This window comes from Balaenoptera physalus (genome assembly GCF_965194825.1).
Source record: "Balaenoptera physalus genome assembly, chromosome: 1".
NCBI lineage: Eukaryota > Metazoa > Chordata > Mammalia > Artiodactyla > Balaenopteridae > Balaenoptera > Balaenoptera physalus.
This window is the reverse complement of record NC_138882.1, coordinates 2,994,837-3,015,869: the sequence shown is the minus strand read 5'-3', so window position 1 is coordinate 3,015,869 and position 21,033 is coordinate 2,994,837. Positions and strand designations below refer to the sequence as shown.

The 21,033-nt window shown below is 40.7% G+C and overlaps 1 long non-coding RNA gene across 1 annotated transcript; it reads right to left on the bottom strand.

Annotated features, from left to right (window-relative positions):
* Window positions 1–185: 185 nt before the first annotated feature.
* On the bottom strand, window positions 186–20,046 carry LOC309661965. The gene is made up of 2 exons (XR_014264396.1): window positions 14,746–20,046; window positions 186–14,434 (listed from the first exon to the last, which is right to left on the bottom strand). It is a non-coding gene; the product is annotated as an uncharacterized lncRNA (long non-coding RNA).
* Between the last annotated feature and the right edge of the window lie 987 nt (window positions 20,047–21,033).

Sequence of the window (21,033 nt, the reverse complement as noted above, 5' to 3'; positions counted from 1 at the left end):
CGCACCACAACTACTGAATCCCTCGTGCCTAGAGCCCGTGTTCCCCAACAAGAGAAGCCACTGCAAAGAGAAGCCCTTGTACTGCAACGAAGAGTGGCCCCCGCTCACCGCAACTAGAGAAAGCCCGCGCGCAGCAACTAAGACCCAACGCAGCCAAAATAAATAAATTAATTAATTAATTTAAAAAAAAAGATGGGCAGAGGAGGGAATTCCAGTCCTTTTTAGTAACCCATGTAGTTACGTAACAAGCCTCACAAGAAGTTAATCAACTATGTTTTATCCAAATCCGTTGGGTTGAAATTCCTCTGTCCTCAGTGGAATTAGAAAGCTGACTGTCATCAGTGTGAGGCCCCTTCGTGTATTTGAACCCTGTATTAAAAGCTCTGCTTTGTGCTGAATATCTTTTTTATGATTTCTTTTTTAAAAACCATTTTTAAATGGAAGTAGAGTTAATTTACAATGTTATGTTGGTTTCAGGTATGCAGCAAAGTGATTCCATTTTATATATAGATGTATATATATATATATATTGCCAATTGTATATATATTCAATTGTATATATACATATATAGTCTTTTTCAGATTCTTTTCCGTTATAGGTTATTATAAGATATTGAATATAGTTCCCTGTGCTATACAGTAGGTCCTTGTTGTTTATCTATTCTATATATACATGTTAATCCCAAACTCCTAATTTATCTCTCCCCCTGTGCTGAATATCTTAACTCCTTTAACCCAGTCATTCTCAACCGGGGTGATTTTATCCCCAGGGGACATTTGGCAATGTCTGCAGACTTTTTTGTTTGTCACAACTGGAGGGCAAATGCTACTGGCCTCTAGTGGGTAGAGGACAGGGATGCCCTAAACACCCTACAGTGCACAGGATGGTTCTACACACACACACACACACACACACACACACAGAGACACACACGGACACACACGGACACACATGCACACAGCCCTCCAAAGAATTATCCTCCAGTGTTAATAGTACCAAGGTTGATAAACTATATATCTTCTTAGTATATTCTTATTTTCCAGACCTTTAGTAATCATTTGAATTTTCTTTCTAATTTTTAAAAATATATTTATTTATTTTTGGCTGCATTGGGTCTTCATTGCTGTGCCTGGGCTTTCTCTAGTTGTGGCAAGCACGGGCTACTCTTTGTTGTGGTGCGCGGGCTTCTCATTGTGGTGGCTTTTCTTGTTGCGGAGCACAGGCTCTAGGCGCGTGGACTTCAGTAGTTGTGGCATGTGGGCTTCAGTAGTTGTGGCGTGTGGGCTTCAGTAGTTGTGGCACGCAGGCTCAGTAGTTGTGGCTCACGGGCTCTAGAGCGCAGGCTCAGTAGTTGTGGCACATGGGCTTAGTTGCTCCGTGGCATGTGGGATCTTCCCGGACCAGGGCTCGAACCCGTGCCCCCTACCTTGGCAGATGGATTCTTAACCACTGCACCACCAGGGAAGTCCTTAATCATTTGAATTTGCTTTGAACCTCTTCTCCAACTTACATTACCCCACTTAGATTTGGAGCTGTGACTTACTTACACGTGAGCCTGATTGTTACTGAAAACTAAGGACACTGACTTCATAATTGCTTTATAATTCCCTCCATCTGTGATACTTGTTAAAGAATAATTTAGTGACATGTCCTGTATGAAGGTTATAGACACAGAACTGCTCTGGGGATATAAATGACCCACTTCAAATGCCGGTAGGCATTTGGTTGAATTACTAGGGCACCCAAAGTTCTACTCCAATAAGATCATCAGAATATCCGAACCTGATAGAAAAGGAGAGGGGCTCAGGGTGGGGGCCTGGGAGAGGAAGTCTCCCTGAGCTGTAGCCAGAGGAATAAGAGTGATAGAAACAGAAGGGGGAAGCCCCGCAAGGCTGGCGCTTACAACTCTCTATGTGAGCAACCAAAGAAAGACGCTGGATGAGGCATCCCAGCCTCAGCTACATTTTACTGCGGCCTAAGGACACGTATTTAAGATAACTTTTGGTAAGTTCTTAAACTTCTGTAGCTTTTCCAACATTTGTTTACTTTTAATTCCCTGTTTCTCAATAACGTGGAGCAGTGAAAGCCCTTCAAATGAAAAGGCTCGTGTCTGGCTTCAAAAATGGCAGGAGTAGCCCCCTTTGAGGCTAACCTTGGAGAAGGGGATTTCTGGAAGAGAAACCGGACTGTTCGTAGCCAAGAAAGGGAGCCATCTGGGGAAATCCTGGGATCAGCAAGAAGAAATTTGGGACAGTGAGGGGCTGATGCTGGGGTCGGAAAAAGTGCTTCGAGTCTTCAGAAACGGGTGCTGGGTTCTGCTTTACATAGTGCCTCACTCATGAGAGGGCTTAATGTATGGTTTTCTGATTTTGATTAGCATTTTGCTCCTAACTACTGCTCTTAAATTCAAATTATAGCTTTCCAGAGGATAAAAAAAAGAGAGAGGAGAAATATGCTGAGGTTTGCACAGAGATCAAATAACCGTTCCTTTCTAAAACCATAGATTCTGCCGTTTGTTCCGTTTTTATGCCAGGTCTGACATTTCTCATGCTTGATGTCTACATATAAACATTCACATTGGAGAGTCTGAACAGAAATCATTTGGTTGGCTGGAGTTCTGTAAGGAGTCTATAAAATGTTCTTGGAATTTTAGTTCCAAGTATGTTTTTATATTTAGATGACTCACAAAAGTGCACTATCCAATTAACATGAAAGATGATCTGAATGAATGTGAAAAAATAATTAATTTCAAATTTACGCAAGGGGAAGATTGCAGCTTACTGTCTCTCACGTTCCCTCTGCTTCCAACTCCAACTGCATTCCAACTCCTTCTGCTGGGGCCACTCAGTAGGCAAGAGGGGTGGGAATCACAGACCTGTGTGATGCCTTCTTCACTCTGGGCAGGGCGGGGGTTGGGGGGCAGGGTAGGATAGAACTGATGTGAAGAACTAAAAACAGTGATGTCTAGTAGACAGACCCCCTGATTGTGCCATGATAGTTGGCCTGCCAGCAGGTTGATTTCTGCCCCTTGTACATGGGTATATTCTTGTTGACCCCAAAGAGCTGGAGAAGAACCAAACCGAGGCCAGGAGAATTAAAGGAGATCAGGGAGCAAAAGGGTTTCCTTCCTGAGGACCTGTCTGCTGCTATGCCATCAGACAATCAGAGACCATTGTCCTTCCATCCTCCCTAGACCACTGATACTTAAGCTTCTCCCAGGAATTCCACAACCAGAAAGAGAAGGAGCAAATGAAACTATCAGATAAAGTCCCTTAAGAAATAGAGCCGCTGGAAGAGACAGACAACAACTTGTAAGAAAAACAGTAAGAAAAAACTAATAACACGAAGGAGATCTATGTGCAGCATAAAAGAGGCTCTCTAGATAAATCAAACCTTTATTTTCTGACTAAAATTTTAATAAAATGAAGGCCATTGCTGAGACTCAAATTAGAGGCCTGGAAAATTCAATGGAATAAAATCTCAAATGACAGAGCAAAAGTACAAAGAGATAGAAATTGCATAAACAAACAAAAACATAAAGATAAGAGATTTGGAAGATGGACCTTGGAGGATAGATTCTAGAAGGAGGGCAAGGAGCAGGTGGAGAAGAGATAAAAATAGAAGAAAATATTTTTGCGTTGAAGAAACACCAGAGTCTGCAGCTTCAAACGGCTAAGTTCCAGGCATAATTAATGAGAACCATATCTAGGCATATATGAGTAAAATTTTTGAACTTCAACATAAAGATAAAATCTTATGAGTTTCCAGAAAAATAAATGAGCAAACTATAAAGAAAGAGAATCAGACAGGCGTGTGATTTATCTTCAGTTCTGGAGGTTAAAAGACAGTGGAGCAAACTTTGCAAAGTGCTAAGAGAAAAGGATTGAAATCCAAGAATTCTATACCCAGATGAATTATCACTTACCCATCAGTTTGAATGAAAGATACTTGTAAATATACAAGGATTCAGAGAATATATCGTAGACAAACCACCAGTTGAGGAAAAAACTTGAGAAAGTGAGCTAAAATAACAAATTAATCTGAACAGAGCTTATATTGTATTAATTATCCATGATAGATAACAAATTACCCCAGAACTTAGGGGCTTGAAGCAATACTAATCATCTCCCACAGTTTTTGTGGATCAAGAGTGGCTTAGCTAGGAGGCTACAAAGATGAACTCATGGTGTGGGCCAGGGCTACAGTCACTTAAAGACTTACCTGGGGCTGCAGAATCTGCACCCAAGATGGGTCACTCATACGACCAGCAAGTTGGATGGCTGTTGGCCAGAGGTCTTAGTTCCTCTGCACATGGGGAAATGAAGCAACATGATTCTAAAGAACCCATGGGTCAAAGAGAAAGTCTCAATGGAAATTTTTTAAAAATATAAATAATGGAAAGTAAAGATACAACATATCAAAATATGTGTGATACAGCTAAAGCAGTGCTGAGAAGGAAATTTATAGCATCAAACACTCACATTAGAAGCAAGTAAAGGTCTTAAACCAGTCATCTAAGTGCCTACCTCAAGAAACTAAAAGGAGAGAAACAAAATAAGGCCGCAGCAAGTAGAAGGAGACTTAAAAAAAAAAAAAAGAATAAAAATTAATGAAATTGGAAATAGAAAAACATAGAAAATCAATGAAAAAAAAGCTCGTTCTTAAAAAAAAAAAAAATCACTAAGTTGATCATCTCTAGCAAGACTGACAAAAGTAAAGAGAGCTGACACAAAACAGAATATCAGGGATGCTACTTTAAATCCTTCAAGGAATCCCATGAGCAGCTTTACGTTCATAAGTTTGACAACTTAAAAGAAATGGACAAATTTCTTAAAAACCACCAACTACCAAAATTCAATCAAGATGAAATAGAGAAACTAAATCATTCTACAGCCATTAAAAAACTGATTTTGTAATTTAAAATTCCTTAAAAGAAATCCAGTCCCAGATGTCTTCACTGGAGAGATCATCAAACATTTAAAGAAGAATTAATACCAGTTTTACCTAGTCTTTTCGAGAAAATAGAAACAGAAGGAATATTTCCTGACTCATGTGTTAGGAGGCCAGTATTACTTTGATATAAAATCAGACAAAGACAGTAAAACAAAAGAAAACTGCAGACAAGTATCTCTCTTGAACTTAGATACAAAAATTCTGACAAAATATTAGCAAATTGATTCCAACATAGTATTTTTAAAAAAATATCCACCATGACCAAGTGGGATTTACTCTGGGTATGTGAGGCTGGTTCAACATTTGAAAATCCATCAATGTAATCACTATATCAACAGACTAAAGAAGAAAAATCATAAGATCATAATGATCATATCAATTAACAAAGAAAAGGCATTTGACAAAATCCAACACCCATTCAAGATTAAAAAAAACAACAACAACAAGATAGGAATAGAGAGGAATTACCTCATCTTCACAAAGAATCTACAAAATCCTATGGCTAAAATGTCACTTAATGGTGAAAGACCAAATGCTTTCTCCTTAATATTGGGAACAAGACAAGGATGTCCCCTTTTATTACTATTTTATTATTCAACGTAGTACTGGAAAGTCTAGTCGCTGCTCTAGGGCAAGAATAAAATAAAAAGCATATCATCTGGAATGGAAGAAATAAAATTATCCCTATTTGCAGATAACACGATTGTGTACATAGAAAATCCCAAGGAATCTGCAACAAACAAACAAACCCTAGAACTGAGTTCAGCAGGATCATAGGATAAGAGATCAACACACAAAACCCAGGGTATCTCCACATACTAACAATGAACATGTGGAAAAGAAATTTAAAACACAATACCATTTACAATCACCCCAAAGAAAATGAAATACTTAGGTATATATTTAACAAAACATGTAGATGATCTGTACACTGAAAATTGTAAAATGTTGATGAAATAAAAGAAGACCTAAATAAATAAAGTGACATTCTGTGTTCATGGACTGGGAGACCAAAGAGTAAAGATGTCAATTCTCCCCAAATCAACCTGTAGCTTCAATGCAGTTCCTATCAAAATCCCAGCAAAGATTTTTTAAGACATAGGCAAGCTTATGCTAAAATTTATATGGAACAGGTCCTAGAATAGCTAAACTATCTTGACAAAGAAGAATAAAAGGGGAGGAATCACTCTACCTGATAGTAAGGCTTGTAATCTAGCTACAGTGACTAAGAGAGTGTGGATTTGGAAGAGGGAAAGACACGTAGTTCAATGGTTTAGAATAAAGAACTCAGAAATAGGGGACTTCCCTAGTGGTCCAGTGGTAAAGAATTCGCCTTACAATGCAGGGGACGTGGGTTCAATCCCTGGTCAGGGAACTAAGATCCCACACGCCGTGGGGCAGCTAAGCCCACGTGCCACAACTACTGAGCTCGTGCACCCCAACTAGAGCCCGTGTGCCACAAACTACAGAGCCCACCTACTCTGGAACCGGCGCACCACAACTAGAGAAGAGAAAACCTGCATGCCAAAATTAGAGAGAAGCCCGTGTGCCACAACAAAAGCTCCTGCATGCCTCAATGAAGATCCTGCATGCGGTCATTCATAGTGAAAAAGATTTGAAACAAAGTGCATGTCCACTGAGAGAGGAATGGCTGAATATGTTACATTCATTCACACTGTGAAATATTATGCAGCCATGAAGAAGAATGCCTTAGCATTCTGCCAGTTGACATAAAGGGATTTGGATGAGACATTATTGCAAGAGAAAACTAAAGTATGAGAGCAGAGTATATAATATAATTTCACTTCTGCAAAGCAAATAATGGTTTAAAATCTACATATCTATGTATAGTTATATGTCTGGAGAAAAACACAGAAAAATATGCATCATCTTGTTTGCACAAATTCCCTGGAGGAGAAAGGGGTGGTCAGAGGGATAGGGGAGCAGGAGAGGAGAGAAGGAGAGGATGCAGATAAATAAATAATATGGAAAGACTAAGCAAAGTGAACGTACTCTAGTATACACGGAATAAACTCTTCTATGTAAAATAACGTGTGTGAGGGAGATTATGTATGAAGAAATTAGAAAACATTGTTATAGACATAGATCTACTAACTTGCAGAGAAATCTATGATAAACTGTCAGATTAAAAAAAAGTAATTTGGGCTGCATGGGCTGAGAGTACTTAAAAGAAAGTTGGGATTCAGTACTGAATCTTGGAAAATCTGGAACTGTATAAAGTATGATAACAGATAAACCCCCAGCATATCTAAATATATATTTGTATATGTGTTAACAAAATACTGACGTTGGTTATCTCAGGGTAGCAGCAGTGAATGGATGGCATTGGGGCAGAGGTAGAAAAAGAGGAGACAATTAGCTTCGTCTTTTATATATGTTCGTTCCATGTTGTTGCACTTGTTATTAGAAGCATGGGCTACTGCTATAACGTTCAAAACATTTTTAAAAATTAAAAAATCATAAACCCCAAGTTTTCCCACACGACACCTCAAATGCATGCCATAATCTGCGTGGAGAGCACACATCAAAGAGGAATGTACTGAAAACTCATTTTGGAGATGGGATGCAGGCATTCGTGGCTGAAAACGGATTTACTTTAAGGAACATAACTTGGGAGAGAAAATAATACCCACATTTAGGTGCATAAATATTCCTTTAAGCTCAGCTTGAAAGAATATTAGCTAGCAACTGCTCGAAAATAAAGCATCAGAACGATTCTTAATGGGAAGCAGGAAAGAGGTAGATGGACTCGCGTGGCTGGACATATGATACCAATGAGGCAAAGAGACAAAACTGCAATCTTTAGGGCCTGTGAGAGCTCACTCAAGTTCAGTTCAGGCAGCCACAGCCCAACAAGCCAACAAGCCAATGGTATCATTTAGGACGGTTTGCAGAAGCTCACAGACAGATCACTAGAGTCCTAGGCAAATCGTAATGAAGAAAATTTAAATGTGTTCCCTTTCCTCATGTCTTCCTCCTCCTTGGACTCCCACTTCCCATGTCACAGGATGTGGGAGGAGATTTTGTCTCAGTACTTCAGTGAAAGCCTCAAGGCTTGGACAACGGGTGACAATGTACCCATATTTAAGAAAGAGACTAGACACATCCCTGCAGGACTAACTAAGAGGTGACCAAATGGATCCATCAATAATCAATACCATCCCCCATTTCCAACCTTTATAACAGAAGAGATTCATCAGTGAGATTCTTGGTAGTAAGGGAACTCAAATGTGAGTAGAAAGTCTTGTAGTTTTGCTTCCCCTCCCACCTCCAAACCAAAAGAAGGGATCCCAATTGACCCATTTATAGAGATTGGCGCTATCTACAAGAGGGGAGATTGGAATCTCACTTTCCAGCCGGATGTTTTGCTACTAATGTGGAAACATAACATTTGGGGGAGAAAATGTCCCCAGGAAATTGGGTCATACAGGATGAAGGTAGGGACTAGTGCCTAACTCTCCCCTGGAAAATTCATCGGGTGGGGAGCTGAGCTGGAGTTGCCCATGGTGTCAGGGCAGGAAGAAAAGGCAGCAGTGGGAATAGTCTGCTGTTCCGGGGAGCATCGTCCAATTCTGGAGCAAGGATGTGCAATGTTTCCAGTGGACAAAGTGAGTACCACGGCGAGTAGCTGGGAAAGGATGATCTTGGAAGAACCCCATCCAAGAGAACCATCTGCCTAGATTCCCTACAGAGGGACACTGTGGGTGATCCACCAGGGGATGGAGGTGATAAAGGCCAGGAACAGTGCTGTAACAGGACAGCCGGTGGGACTTCCAAAGACCTCGCTACATGCTGTGTGAAAGAGCCAGCGTTTGGATGCCCGCCACACATTAGGTGGCCAAACGAGAATTACAAACATCACCAGATGTGAGAAATAGACTTTGCCACTTTCCCTCTAATCCCTTACCCGCCACTGTCTCCAACCCTAAAGAAGCCAAGAGCCGTGGTGGGGGGCGGATATAGAGCAGGGACAGACCAGACGCCCACCCGTTGCTGGCTCCCAAACCAGAGGTCTGGCCTGAGCGGAGGGCAAGAGAGGAGCTCTGACCGGATGAGGGACTGGCATGTTTGTTTATATTTAGTCAAAGCCCTAAGTTTGCCCTGAAAACTCTGGACCTTGCTCAAATAGTCACTCAAGGGGTGAAGAAGAGAAATCCTATTTGGAGTATGTTTTCAGCAAGTGGTGGTAAGTAAAATCACTTCCTAATTGCATCCACCCAAGTTCAGCCCATACGCTACCTGTAAACTCATATGTCCTTAGCTGGCATTCAAAGCCCTCTACCACCTGGCCCTTACGTGCTCTTCAAGTTTCTTTCTTTTAAATTTAGTTGTTTTATTTGTTTATTTATGGCTGCATTGGGTCTTCCTTGCTGCGCGCGGGCTTTCTCTAGTTGTGGTGAGCGGGGGCCACTCTTCGTTGTGGTGCGTGGGCTTCTCATTGCAGAGCACGGGCTCTAGGCACATGGGCTTCAGTAGTTGTGGCGCATGGGCTCAGTAGTTGTGGCTCACAGGCTCTAGAGCGCAGGCTCAGTAGTTGTGGTGCACGGGCTTAGTTGCCCCGCGGCATGTGGGATCTTCCCGGACCGGGGCTCGAACCTGTGTCCCATGCCTTGGCAGGTGGATTCTTAACCACTGCACCACCAGGGAAGCCCCCGAGTTTATTTCTTAATGACTTATTCCCTCTATTCCAACTAACAGTACGCGGAAGTCCCACACCCATGCCATCTCCTGTTTTGTTGTTATGCCTTCCTTACCTCCTTTCTGCCTGTCTATGCTCCAATGTTCTTTGAAGGCTTCCCTTCAAGCCACGCCTCCTCCACAAGGTCTAACCAACCAGCCCAGGTGCTTAAGAATCACCCCTTCTTCTGAGCTCCATCTGCTGATTGGCAGTAAAATAAGAGGTTCCACCCCCATAAGTACCCTTAGTCCACATCACCCAAATTTCATTTGAAAACTGTGCTCACCGTACACGTAGCCTTATTACTTTACGTTGTCATCTACGTTTACATTTATGCCCCACACCTCATTAGAAACTTCGTGAGGGCAGTGTTTACGTCATGATTATTTGTTTGTCTGTTTTGGTCTTATGCCTCCAGACTTAGCCTGCAGTAGATTCTCGGGAGTGTTCGTTGGTGGTGTTAATGGTGCTGATAATTCAGTGCTTTCCCACCTCCTGGGAGCTTTCTGCTAGCCCTTATTGCCCCTAAATTATCTTCTGGACCGCCCAGCTCTGAAACATCCCAACACAAACCAAAACACGAGGATCAGTCATTTTACAACCACTTCCAAAAGGCCAGAATGACTAAACTGTATTTCTAATGAAGGCATTTCCCAACTAAAGGCATGAAGCGTTTCAACACAGAAGAGCCAGGAAATAGGAAAAAAGATAGCACTTCAAAACATGGGAGGCAGGCCTCCACCGGCTCACTCCCTGTTTTGCCAGCGATCTGTGGGCCAGGACTCTAAAAGGGCTTTGTGCCACTTTCTCTATTTCTGAGATGGGAACAACAATATATTTTCCTCTGCATAACCAGTAAGCATATTAGTAGAACCAATGAAATGATGTGAACTGATTTGCTCTGTAAATCTGATTATATATCATTAGCCTTTTGCAACATCATTTCTGGAGAGATACAGAAATGATCTGAAAGGATACCAGTTTCTCAAAGAAAGACTTTCACTTTTTACTGTTGTCAATTTAAAAATCAAGATGTCAGTCCTTTAGACATAAAATAGCTGGGGGCTTCCCTGGTGGCGCAGTGGTTAAGAATCCACCTGCCAATGCAGGGGACATGGGTTTGAGCCCTAGTCTGGGAAGATCCCACATGCTGCGGAGAAACTAAGCCCATGCACCACAACTACTGAGCCTGCGAGCCACAACGACTGAAGCCCACGCGCCTAGAGCCCGTGCTCTGCAACAAGAGAAACCACCACAATGAGAAGCCCGCACACCGCAACGAAGAGTAGCCCCTGCTCCCCGCAACTAGAGAAAGCCCGCGCGCAGCAACGAAGACCCAACACAGCCATAAATAACTAAATAAAGAAAGTAAAGTAAATAAATAAATAAATAAAATAAAATAGCTGGGCCATGAATCAGTCATGATTCATTTCAAAGATTTAAACGATGTAAGGAGAGCCTTAACCCAAAGGCTCCTCATTCTCTAAAGGTTGAAACTTGTACCTAACTCCCATTTTCCAATTCTTTCTCTGTTAGTCAGCAGGAGTCTTCTGTGCCCTATGACGGCACAGGGCAGGTTAAGTACAAAATCAGCATTTGCTCCCAATGAAGCAAGTAGCCATGCTTTGTCTCGAGAAACTGCCAAATGAAAGATGATGAGATTATCTGGTGAGTTTTAATTGCCGAGTTAATTGTCTGGCTAATGCAGGAAAACAAGTCCAGAAATGGAATTGTCTAGATTATCTGTCATCACCTGGATCTGAATTTGCCTATTCCACAGATAAGTCAGCCAAACCTTCATCTTCCCCTCACTTGTTTAAAACTAATTTGGAGTGTTGAAAGCAACATGTCTGACACGTGATCTTTGTCCCTGGTGGTGGAAAGCCCGGGCTCTGACCTCAGCTAGTATCTCAGGAGGGACAGTTAAGAGTGAGCAGTCCTACCTGGGACACAGGCAAAGAGCAACGGGGGCCAGAGGCCGGGGACTGATGAAGGGGTCCCGGGAAGAAGGGACGGAGAACAAGGCAGGATCAATACATGTGTGATGACAAGTATTTAATTTTCCCAATGAAAGATTTCTTTGTAAAATTGGAGCATGTCTTATATTTCCAAATATGGTGGTTTGGAAAAAGAAACCATCACATCCCTCAGACTTGCATTTAATCTCATGAAACTCCAGCGATAAACCAACTCAAAAATTAATAGTTTCCTTCCTGAGTTTGGTGAATGAAAATAAGAATTCTAAACTTTTTAGATAATTGTTGAAAAAATCACCTTTACTCCTGAGCCTTGAGCCTGGTTGTTAGATATGGCTACCTGAAATTAGAGAGTCCTTTCATACATTTTCAGGTTTACGTTATGATTATACTTGAGAGCGAATGGGGGCAAATGTTTGACTATGAACACAGGGAAAGAGGTCTGCAGAGAGAAAGAGAGAAATGTGATGAACACGGGAAGCCACAGAGTCCCCAAGTAAGAGTGCAGAGGCTTAGTTTTCTAATTTGGTTTTCTTATTTAGTTGTCTAATTCTTCACGTTGCCCCATTCTTGAGGCTCCTTGTGATAACCTAATTACTTATAATAAACCATTTATATAGTATATTTTCCAGATGGCTTGAGTAGATTTCTATTGCTCAAAACCAAAACAGTTCTGATTAAGAAACCCTGCCATGTCACTGTAGCTGAGTATTTAGAAGTTGATTTCACCCAAGCACCACCTAAAGGACTTATGACAGTTTTTATTGCTAATGTAGATGTACGTTGGCTCTTTCAAGGTTTTTGGTAGGCAAAGTTGCACCTAAATGCAAGTACTGGAAATTGATTATTGAAAAAATGATTATCACTTCAAGTATCTTATTTAAAACACCTTCTATAAAATATTTAAAGCAATATGTTATTGATTTGTCATCAAAATTTCCCTCTCTGAATATTGGATAAGAGTAGTAATTCAAGGACTTCCCTGGTGGCGCAGTGGTTAAGAATCTGCCTGCCAATGCAGGGGACATGGGTTCAAACCCTGGTCCAGGAAGATCCCACATGCCGCGCGCGGAACAACTAAGCCCATGAGCCACAGATACTGAAGCCCTCGCTCTGCAACAAAGAGGAGCCACTGCAATGAGAAGCCTGTGCACCACAATGAAGAGTAGCCCCCGCTCGCCTCAACTAGAGGAAGCCCTCGCACAGCAACGAAGACCCAACACAGCCAAAAATAAACAAATAAATAAATAAATTTATTTTTTTAAAAAGAGCAGTAATTCCAAATTTCCTTTAAAAGACATTTTAGAATTTAGGCAAAACAATTATAATTGATAGTTAATTTTAAGGAATGAGTTACAGAATGCATTAAGATGATCTCCTCATCTACTTTGCTCTTTATTATAGATGTTATGCAAGATGAAACCCTTCTTGGCTAACATTAGAGTAATAACAGAATGATTAACGCTTCATGTGATAGTTGACTTAGCGCATGTTTTCATACCAAATTTATTAGGAGATATTTGACTAAATGTTTCTGATAAATTCTCTAAATTTAAAGAAATATAAAAATAACCTTACATCATTTATCTTACCTCTCACTGCTTATACTGGAGTTTTTCTCAAGCCTTTTGTATGGCTGTATTTGGAGGTGGGGTCTTTAAGGAAGAATTAAGGTTAAATGAGGTCATAAGGGTGGGGCCCTGATCTGATAGAATTAGTGTTCTTATAAAAAGAGACGTTGGGGAGCTTGCTGTTTGTGTGTGTGTGTGTGTGTGTGTGTGCGCGCATGTGCACATGTGCACACCAAGGAAAGGCCATGTGAAGACACAGCGAGAAAACATCTGTCTGCAAGCCAGGAAGAGAGCTCTCACCACAAACTAAGTCATCTGGAGCCTTGATCATGGACTTTCAACCTCCAGAACTAGGAGAAAATTAATTTCTGTTGTTTAAGCCACCCAGTCTATGGTGTTTGTCCTGGCAGCCTGAGCAGACTAATATATACCACTAGCTACATGTGATGGAAAATTAAAGTGCTGTTTGTTGAGGAAACTTAGAGGCCAAGAACAACAGAGGGCACACGATCTTCCCATCTCTCATTATCCCCCAGAGAAATGTGCTCAAGTGGGGACTTTGTGATGTGTCACAGGATCCAAAAAGAGGCCCCCCCCTTTATTGTTCTACATATTTCTAAGGATGTTGGAAGGAGAGGCAAGGAACATCTATTTTACAGCAAAACAGTGGGATCTTCTTGATGGAAGAAATGGACTTATTAGGAAGAGGAAGCTGGCGCTACTAGGATGTGGTATCAGCCTGTCCTTCCATCGAGTTAATCTGCTGAGCTACTTTCTCCTTAAGCTACCAAATGTAGGAGGGAATGAGCCTCAGGGACGACCTGTTTGTCTCTCATCAATAAGCAGGAAACTTAAAATGTAAGGACACCAAAAGGGTGAAAAAGTAAGATGGGAAAAGCTATGTTAGGTAAATTCTAACAAAAGAAAGCTCCATGATTAAGCCAAAAAGCATTATCAGGGACAAAGAGGGTAACTATCCAATGATAAGAGGAAACAATTTTCCAGAAAAATATAATAACTCTAAACTTGCAGGCACCTAATAACATAGCGTCAGTGTATACGAAGCCAAAATTGTCCAAAGTACAAGGAGAAACTGAAACACGAACAAGCATATTGTTGAGGTATGAATATTCCTCTCTCAGTAATTGACATAGAAAGCAGACAAAAATTAGAAAAGATACAGATGCTTGAAAAACACATGTATCAACCTTAATCAAATGCACATATAAAGAACCTTGCAGGGCTTCCCTGGTGGCGCAGTGGTTGAGACTCTGCCTGCCAATGCAGGGGACACGGGTTCGAGCCCTGGTCTGGGAGAATCCCACATGCCGCAGAGCAACTGGGCCCGTGAGCCACAACTACTGAGCCTGCGCGTCTGGAGCCTGTGCTCCGCAACAAGAGAGGCCGCGATAGTGAGAGGCCCGCGCACCGCGATGAAGAGTGGCCCCCGCTCGCCGCAACTGGAGGAAGCCCTCGCACAGAAACGAAGAACCAACACAGCCATAAATAAATAAATTAATTAAAAAAAAAAAAAAAAAAAAGAACCTTGCAACAAATAATTAGATAAAATCCAATCTGTCCAAGCATACGTGGAACATATATAAAATACATCACACAGGAGCACAATAAAAATCCTAACACATATCAAATAATCAGTATCATACATAGGATGTGCTCTCTGAACATAATGCTTTGAAATTTTTCTTAATAAAAACACAAATAATTATCATGTCAAGAAAGAAGTAATATAAACTAGACAATTCTTGTAACTGAAAAATAATATACATCAACATTTGTGGGTCAAAGACTAAGGAGTTCTTAGAAATTTATGGCCTTAAATAGTCACATTAAAAAAGGAAAAAAAGTAAAGATTAGTGAGCTAGAATCAACTTTAGAAGTAATAAAGAGAACAGCACTGTAAACCCAAAGAAAATAGAATGAAGGAAATAAAGGTAAGAGCAGTGATTAACAAGACAGAAAACAAAGGGAGACTAGATCAACAAAAACAAAAGTTCGTTTTTATTTTATTTTGTATTTACTTATTTTTTTGGCTGTGCGGCCTGGCTTGTGGGGTCTTTGTTCCCTGACCAGGAATCAAACCCGGGCCCTGGCAGTGAAAGTGCCGAGTCCTAACTACTGGACCACCAGGAATTCCCCAAAAGTTACTTTTTAAAACTATTAATGAGATAGACATGCTTCTGGCAAGACTAATCTGAAAATAAGAGAAAAACACAAGGAAGAAATATTGGGAATGAGAAAAGGGAAGCAAAATGGGTAAAGGATGAAAATAGGCAAGTCACAGAAGAAATTCAATTAACATGAAACAAAAATGATCCAACTCACTTGCAATCAGAGAAATGCAAATTCTAACGAAAATGATCTTGCATTTCCATACGTCAGATCAGAAAAAATGTAAACATCTGATGATGTCAAGAGCTGGTATGGATGTGGACCAGGAGAAACTCACACACGTTTTTACAACCGAGGAGACATCTTTTTTTTTAAATTTATTTATTTACTTATTTATTTTTGGCTGCGTTGGGTCTGTTGCTGTGCGCAGGCTTTTCTCTAGTTGCTGCGAGCAGGGGTTACTCTTTGTTGCGGTGCGCGGGCTTCTCATTGCGGTGGCTTCTCTTGTTGCAGAGCACGGGCTCTAGGCACACGGGATTCAGTAGTCGTGGCACACAGGCTCAGTAGCTTTGGCTCATGGGCTCTAGAGTGCAGGCTCAGTAGTTGTGACACACGGGCTTAGTTGCTCCGAGGCACGTGGGATCTTCCTGGACCAGGGCTCAAACCCGTGTCCCCTGCATTGGCAAGCAGATTCTTAACCACTGCACCCACCACCAGGGAAGTCCCCTGAAACTCACACACTTTTGAGAGCCATTGAGAAATACATATTTAGGTTGAAAAGGTGCATCTTTGTAACCCCCAGCAACTCTCACACATGTGCCCAAGAGTACAAGAATATTTACTGTAACACTGTTTGCAATAGCAAATAATTAGAAAACACCTAAATATCCACTAATAGTAAAGTGGATCAATAAACTGTAGTATATTCATATAAAAGGATGCTATACAACAATCAAAATGAATGAACTTGAGTTAAGTGGGTCAACATGGGTAAATGTTAACACTGAAAGATGGTCTGATATCATTAATATAAAATTTAAAAGCATATGTCAGTAACGTGTTTTATTTGTTACACATTCATATGTAATAAAATTATAAAAAGAAGTAAGGGAAAAAACGTTCAGTGTATAATGTATACATGGGAAGCAGAGGGTGAGGAATGAGATGGGGAAAACATATAGAAGGTTTTAACTGTACCTGTAACATTTTATTTTTAAAAACTTGGAGAAAATATAGCAAAATATTCAGATTTGACAAAGATCAATGGTCAGTACTTTATGCTATTTTCTGTAACTTTCTGTAATGTTCTTGAAATATTCTAAGTAAGTTTCCTGAAATATTTTAAAACAAAGCAAAACAAGTCCTGCCTGATTTATACCTTCAAATAGTTGCAGTAGTTGCTGAATACAAGTCCTATTATTCTAACATTTTGAACTTGAGTAGGAATGTCTTATGATACATTGATTTAATACTAGCATTTTCTACTTATAACACAGCAAATGAATAAATCATTTAAAATCAAGCAGTGTTTTCCAAAATTACTTTACTAGGGTGAAAGAGTGAAGACACAGTCGTATTTAATAAAATTGGGAGAATGATGAAGGAAACTGTGAACCAGGCTTGGGGGGGAACATAGGGATAGAGAGGAATACAGCTGAGCAACCAGGAGGAGAAGGGAACCAGAGGAAAGGAAAAGAATTTTTAAAGACGCAGGCCCAAGACCAAAAATAAAGGGAGCAAATTGAAAATAATATGAGTGGGTCATTTTTTTTTTAAAGTTCAGAACCTTAAAATTTTTTTTTATTTTTTCAATTTTAATATTTTTTATTGAAGTATAAGTTGATTTACAATGTTGTGTTAATTTCTACTGTACAGCAAAGTGATTCAGTTATATGTACCTATACTTTTTTAAAAAATATTCTTGTCCATTATGGTTTATCATAGGATATTGAATATAGTTCCCTGTGCTCTACAGTAGGACCTTGTTACTTATCCATTCTATATATAACAGTTTGCATCTGCTAACCCCAAACTCCCCGTCCATCCCTCCCCCAACCCCCTCCCCCTTGGCAACCACAAGTCTGTTCTCTATGTCTGTGAGTCTGTTTCTGTTTTGTAGATAAGTTCATTTGTGTCATATTTTAAATTCCACATGTAAGTGATATCATATAATATTTGTCTCTCTCTCTGATTTACTTCACTTAGTATGATAATCTCTAGGTCCATCCATGTTGCTGCAAATGGCATTATTTCATTCTTTTTTATGGCTGAGTAGTATTTCATTGTTTCTATGTATAGAGTGGGTAATTCTTTACGTAATTATAGAAACTGTTTTAAAAGGCAGACTTAGATGCCAAAGGTGATTTAATTTAACTTAGGCCATTCCTAACGCCTTCTTCAGCACCCTACTTCGAAATGGGAAAACTGAGTCCCAGTGAGGTAAGTCACCCTGTGGTCAAGTGCAGAGCTGGGAGAACTCACGGCCCTGAGGGCACCTGGATGCAGTGATTCTTTCTCTTCCCAGCATCACCTCATGCACCTGGGTCTCCACCTGCCACGAAGGGGTGCTGGGTGAGGGTGGGGTGTGAGGGCAGTTCAAGGGACACACGCAGGCTGAGAAAAACCCAAAAATGGCAGCAGAGGGACATAGTGAGTTAAACTTTTACACATGTGTAGTCTTCTTGTATTTTTAAGCCTTTTTTAAAAAGGCTAATTGGGCATGTTTCTTCTGTTTTAGGTATTTAAATTGACAAATGATATAGGGAGTTAAAAATGGGCAGCTGAGAATAAAAAATGTTGAGAACTGTTACATTAATCCATTCTTACACTATTTTTATTTCTGCTTTTCCGGGAGAACATTCTCTGTAACTCATTCCTTGAAATCCAGTAAAGTATCAAAAAGGAATCTTCTCTAATTAGGCCCTAAAATAAGATTACAACCTGCAGAGGAGAAGCTGGCCTCTGCACACCTCCAAGATGATTGCAATGATTGCCTTTTTTTAAAAAAGTGACTTATCAAATTTAAACAGTAAACTGTGGTTTTTGATGATTGTTTGACATTGATGGTTAGGACGTGGTTAGGTGCTTTAAGACAGAATGTGAAGTTAAAGGAAAAAAGCAAACAAAAACCAAATTGGGAGCATGATACACTGAGCTTGAAGTGTCTTAGTTTTGCTGAATGGTAAAAGCTCATTATTAGCTAATGAAATAATACATGTGCCAAAATAATATTTGGTCTATCAGAAGTGCAGTGCATGGGCAGATGCCAGACACACTTCAATGTGTTTCTTTCCATGCCTTTGAGTTTTCCAGGCAAACCCCACTAACAGCTCCAGCAGCCTCATGTTTAGCTAGTGACAGACTGGAGCGTGCAGTGGCCTGGAGACTCCTGAATGCTTCTTTGTTCCAGGGGCTCTGCTGCCCTGAGGGCTCCGTCCTGCCCAGCACTTGCCATTCAAACCTCCCTTTGCAGAGATGTATAACTTGGCTGGAACACTTTATTCGTCATACAACTTTGCTTCAAGGGATTGTTGTGGTGGTAGGTTTTTTGTTTTGTTTTTTTACAAATTCTGAAAACACACACACCAGGTAAAGCAAACCGAACATGTTATGTAGAGCCTGACTTTCTCCCTTCATTAGTTATGTTGTCACTTTTTATTGTAAGAAGTTTTGGGAAAGGATGCAATTAGGAAAGTATGTGTTTCAATAAGACCTTTGATCAAAACCCAATCATACTCTTGGCAAGCATCTTTTACGTAATGTTTGGGATTTAGAAAGAACTAAGATATTTGCCTGGAAAAAGTGGTAATTTGTTTTCTTTTAGAGAAGTTCCTCTGCAAAAAAGTACCTGGGGTCCTACTGAATCAGTTAAAAAAAAACAGCTTGTAGTAAAGACCATGTAATGTTGTTCTAAACTACAATAATTAATAGATTTTTTTTAAAAAAGAGTATGACAAAACCATTTTTATTAACTTTCATGAAACTGTGAGGAACCACTGAAGTGTCACAGAGCTCAAGGGTTGAACAAGCCCTCTGAGGCCACTCAGTCTGTCTTTCCACTAGGCTAGACTGTCCCCTTCATTGTTTTACTCAGCATTGTTCTCTAGTCCCCTTGGAATGTCTAAAGCAACACAACACAGTCCTTCGAATTACAATTGTTATTCCAGCATTTCATCAACTGAAGCAATGCTGAGTGGTTTTTTTAAATTGAATGCGGCTTCTAATCTTCGTTAAGAGATTTTAAATTAAGGCAATGACCCTCTTTTCTTATGTTGGAATTCTGTTCAGGCCTGGATGTTAGGGTGGTATGCAACTTATAGATTAGCACAGTTCAAACATTTACTGTATTTGGTCATTATGTTTCAGAAGAGATAATTCTGTGTGCAGTCATACTATAATGTGGTCCTGCTATAACACATCATTATTATGGGGTGTTATTGCTTTCTTACATACAGTTATTCTGTAAAATGACATACTATCCTTTTGGATGTTTAGCTGGAAGTGTCTGGTGGAAAACAGTTTACTGAAGGAAAGAACTTACCTCAAGACACAAAACATATTGTAGCTGATGGCCCCCAAAGAATATTTGTCAAGGGACCTATTAAAAAAAAGGAAGAGGCAATTAAGGTGCTTTATTTATGTGAGTGACAGGAGTAAATAAATTGAAAATCTGATTATTACGTAAACTACCGAGTCATCTTTTATAAGCCTTGTGGTCTTGGGTCACTTGCTCCAGGCGAATCCTGCTGCCATGTTGTGAGGACACTGAAGCAGCCGATGGAAGAACCGAGGCCAGGAGAGCTCTACGGAGAATGGACAATTCGGTAAGCAATTTCACCACACCAAATGCAAATCTTCTGAAAAGCGGTACAAATAGGCTTGACTTCTGAGTTTACAGCTGTTCATCCCACCTCTGTCAGCAAATTTTCTTCTTGGCAGAAGACATATTAGGACTATGGTTCTATTCTCTTCGTTCTGTTCATCAATAAAAACCAAGTGTCTAATTTGACTATTTAAGGGCCCTGTTTTTGTATTACAGTTAATTTTAAACATCCCCTGAGCTATAAATAAAGTATCTATTTCCCCAACAGTTCCTTTGAAATCCTGGGCTGCCCACCCACAGTGGACACAAAGTGATGAACGTCTTAGGAGGATGAAAGGGGGTGTGGAGTACCTCTCCATCCCATAGGAATCTGTACCGTGGAAGTGAATGTTTTTAGTAGGGGTAATACATGATCATCAAAGCTGTATTCTTCCTACCAAAAATCCAGAATGGTTCATACAACCCTTCCCATTGCTGTGTGAATGGGAAGAGAAAGGAGGGGGAGAGAGTGACCAGGGAGGGGAAGAAAGGTAAGGACAGGAAGGTAGGGAGGTGAGGCTGAAAGGAGAGGTGGCTTGAAGGGTGGAGGAGCAGTACAGAGAAGGGCATCACCAGCTGTAGCATCCCTGATGGAGAGCAAATTACTGCCCAGGTGCCACCTCCAGGAAGCCTTTTCCGACCCCTCCCCTCAACTCACTGTCATCTCCCCTTCACGATGGCTGAGAACAAATTAACCCCAAACTATCTTACATAGTTTCAGAGGGTCAGGGATTCTGGAGCAGTCTGGCTGAGTCCCTGTGGCTTGGCCTCCCAGGAGGCTGGTGGCCTCTTCTGATGGCTTGCTGGGGACCGGGGACCAGAGGATCTGCTTCCAAGGTGGT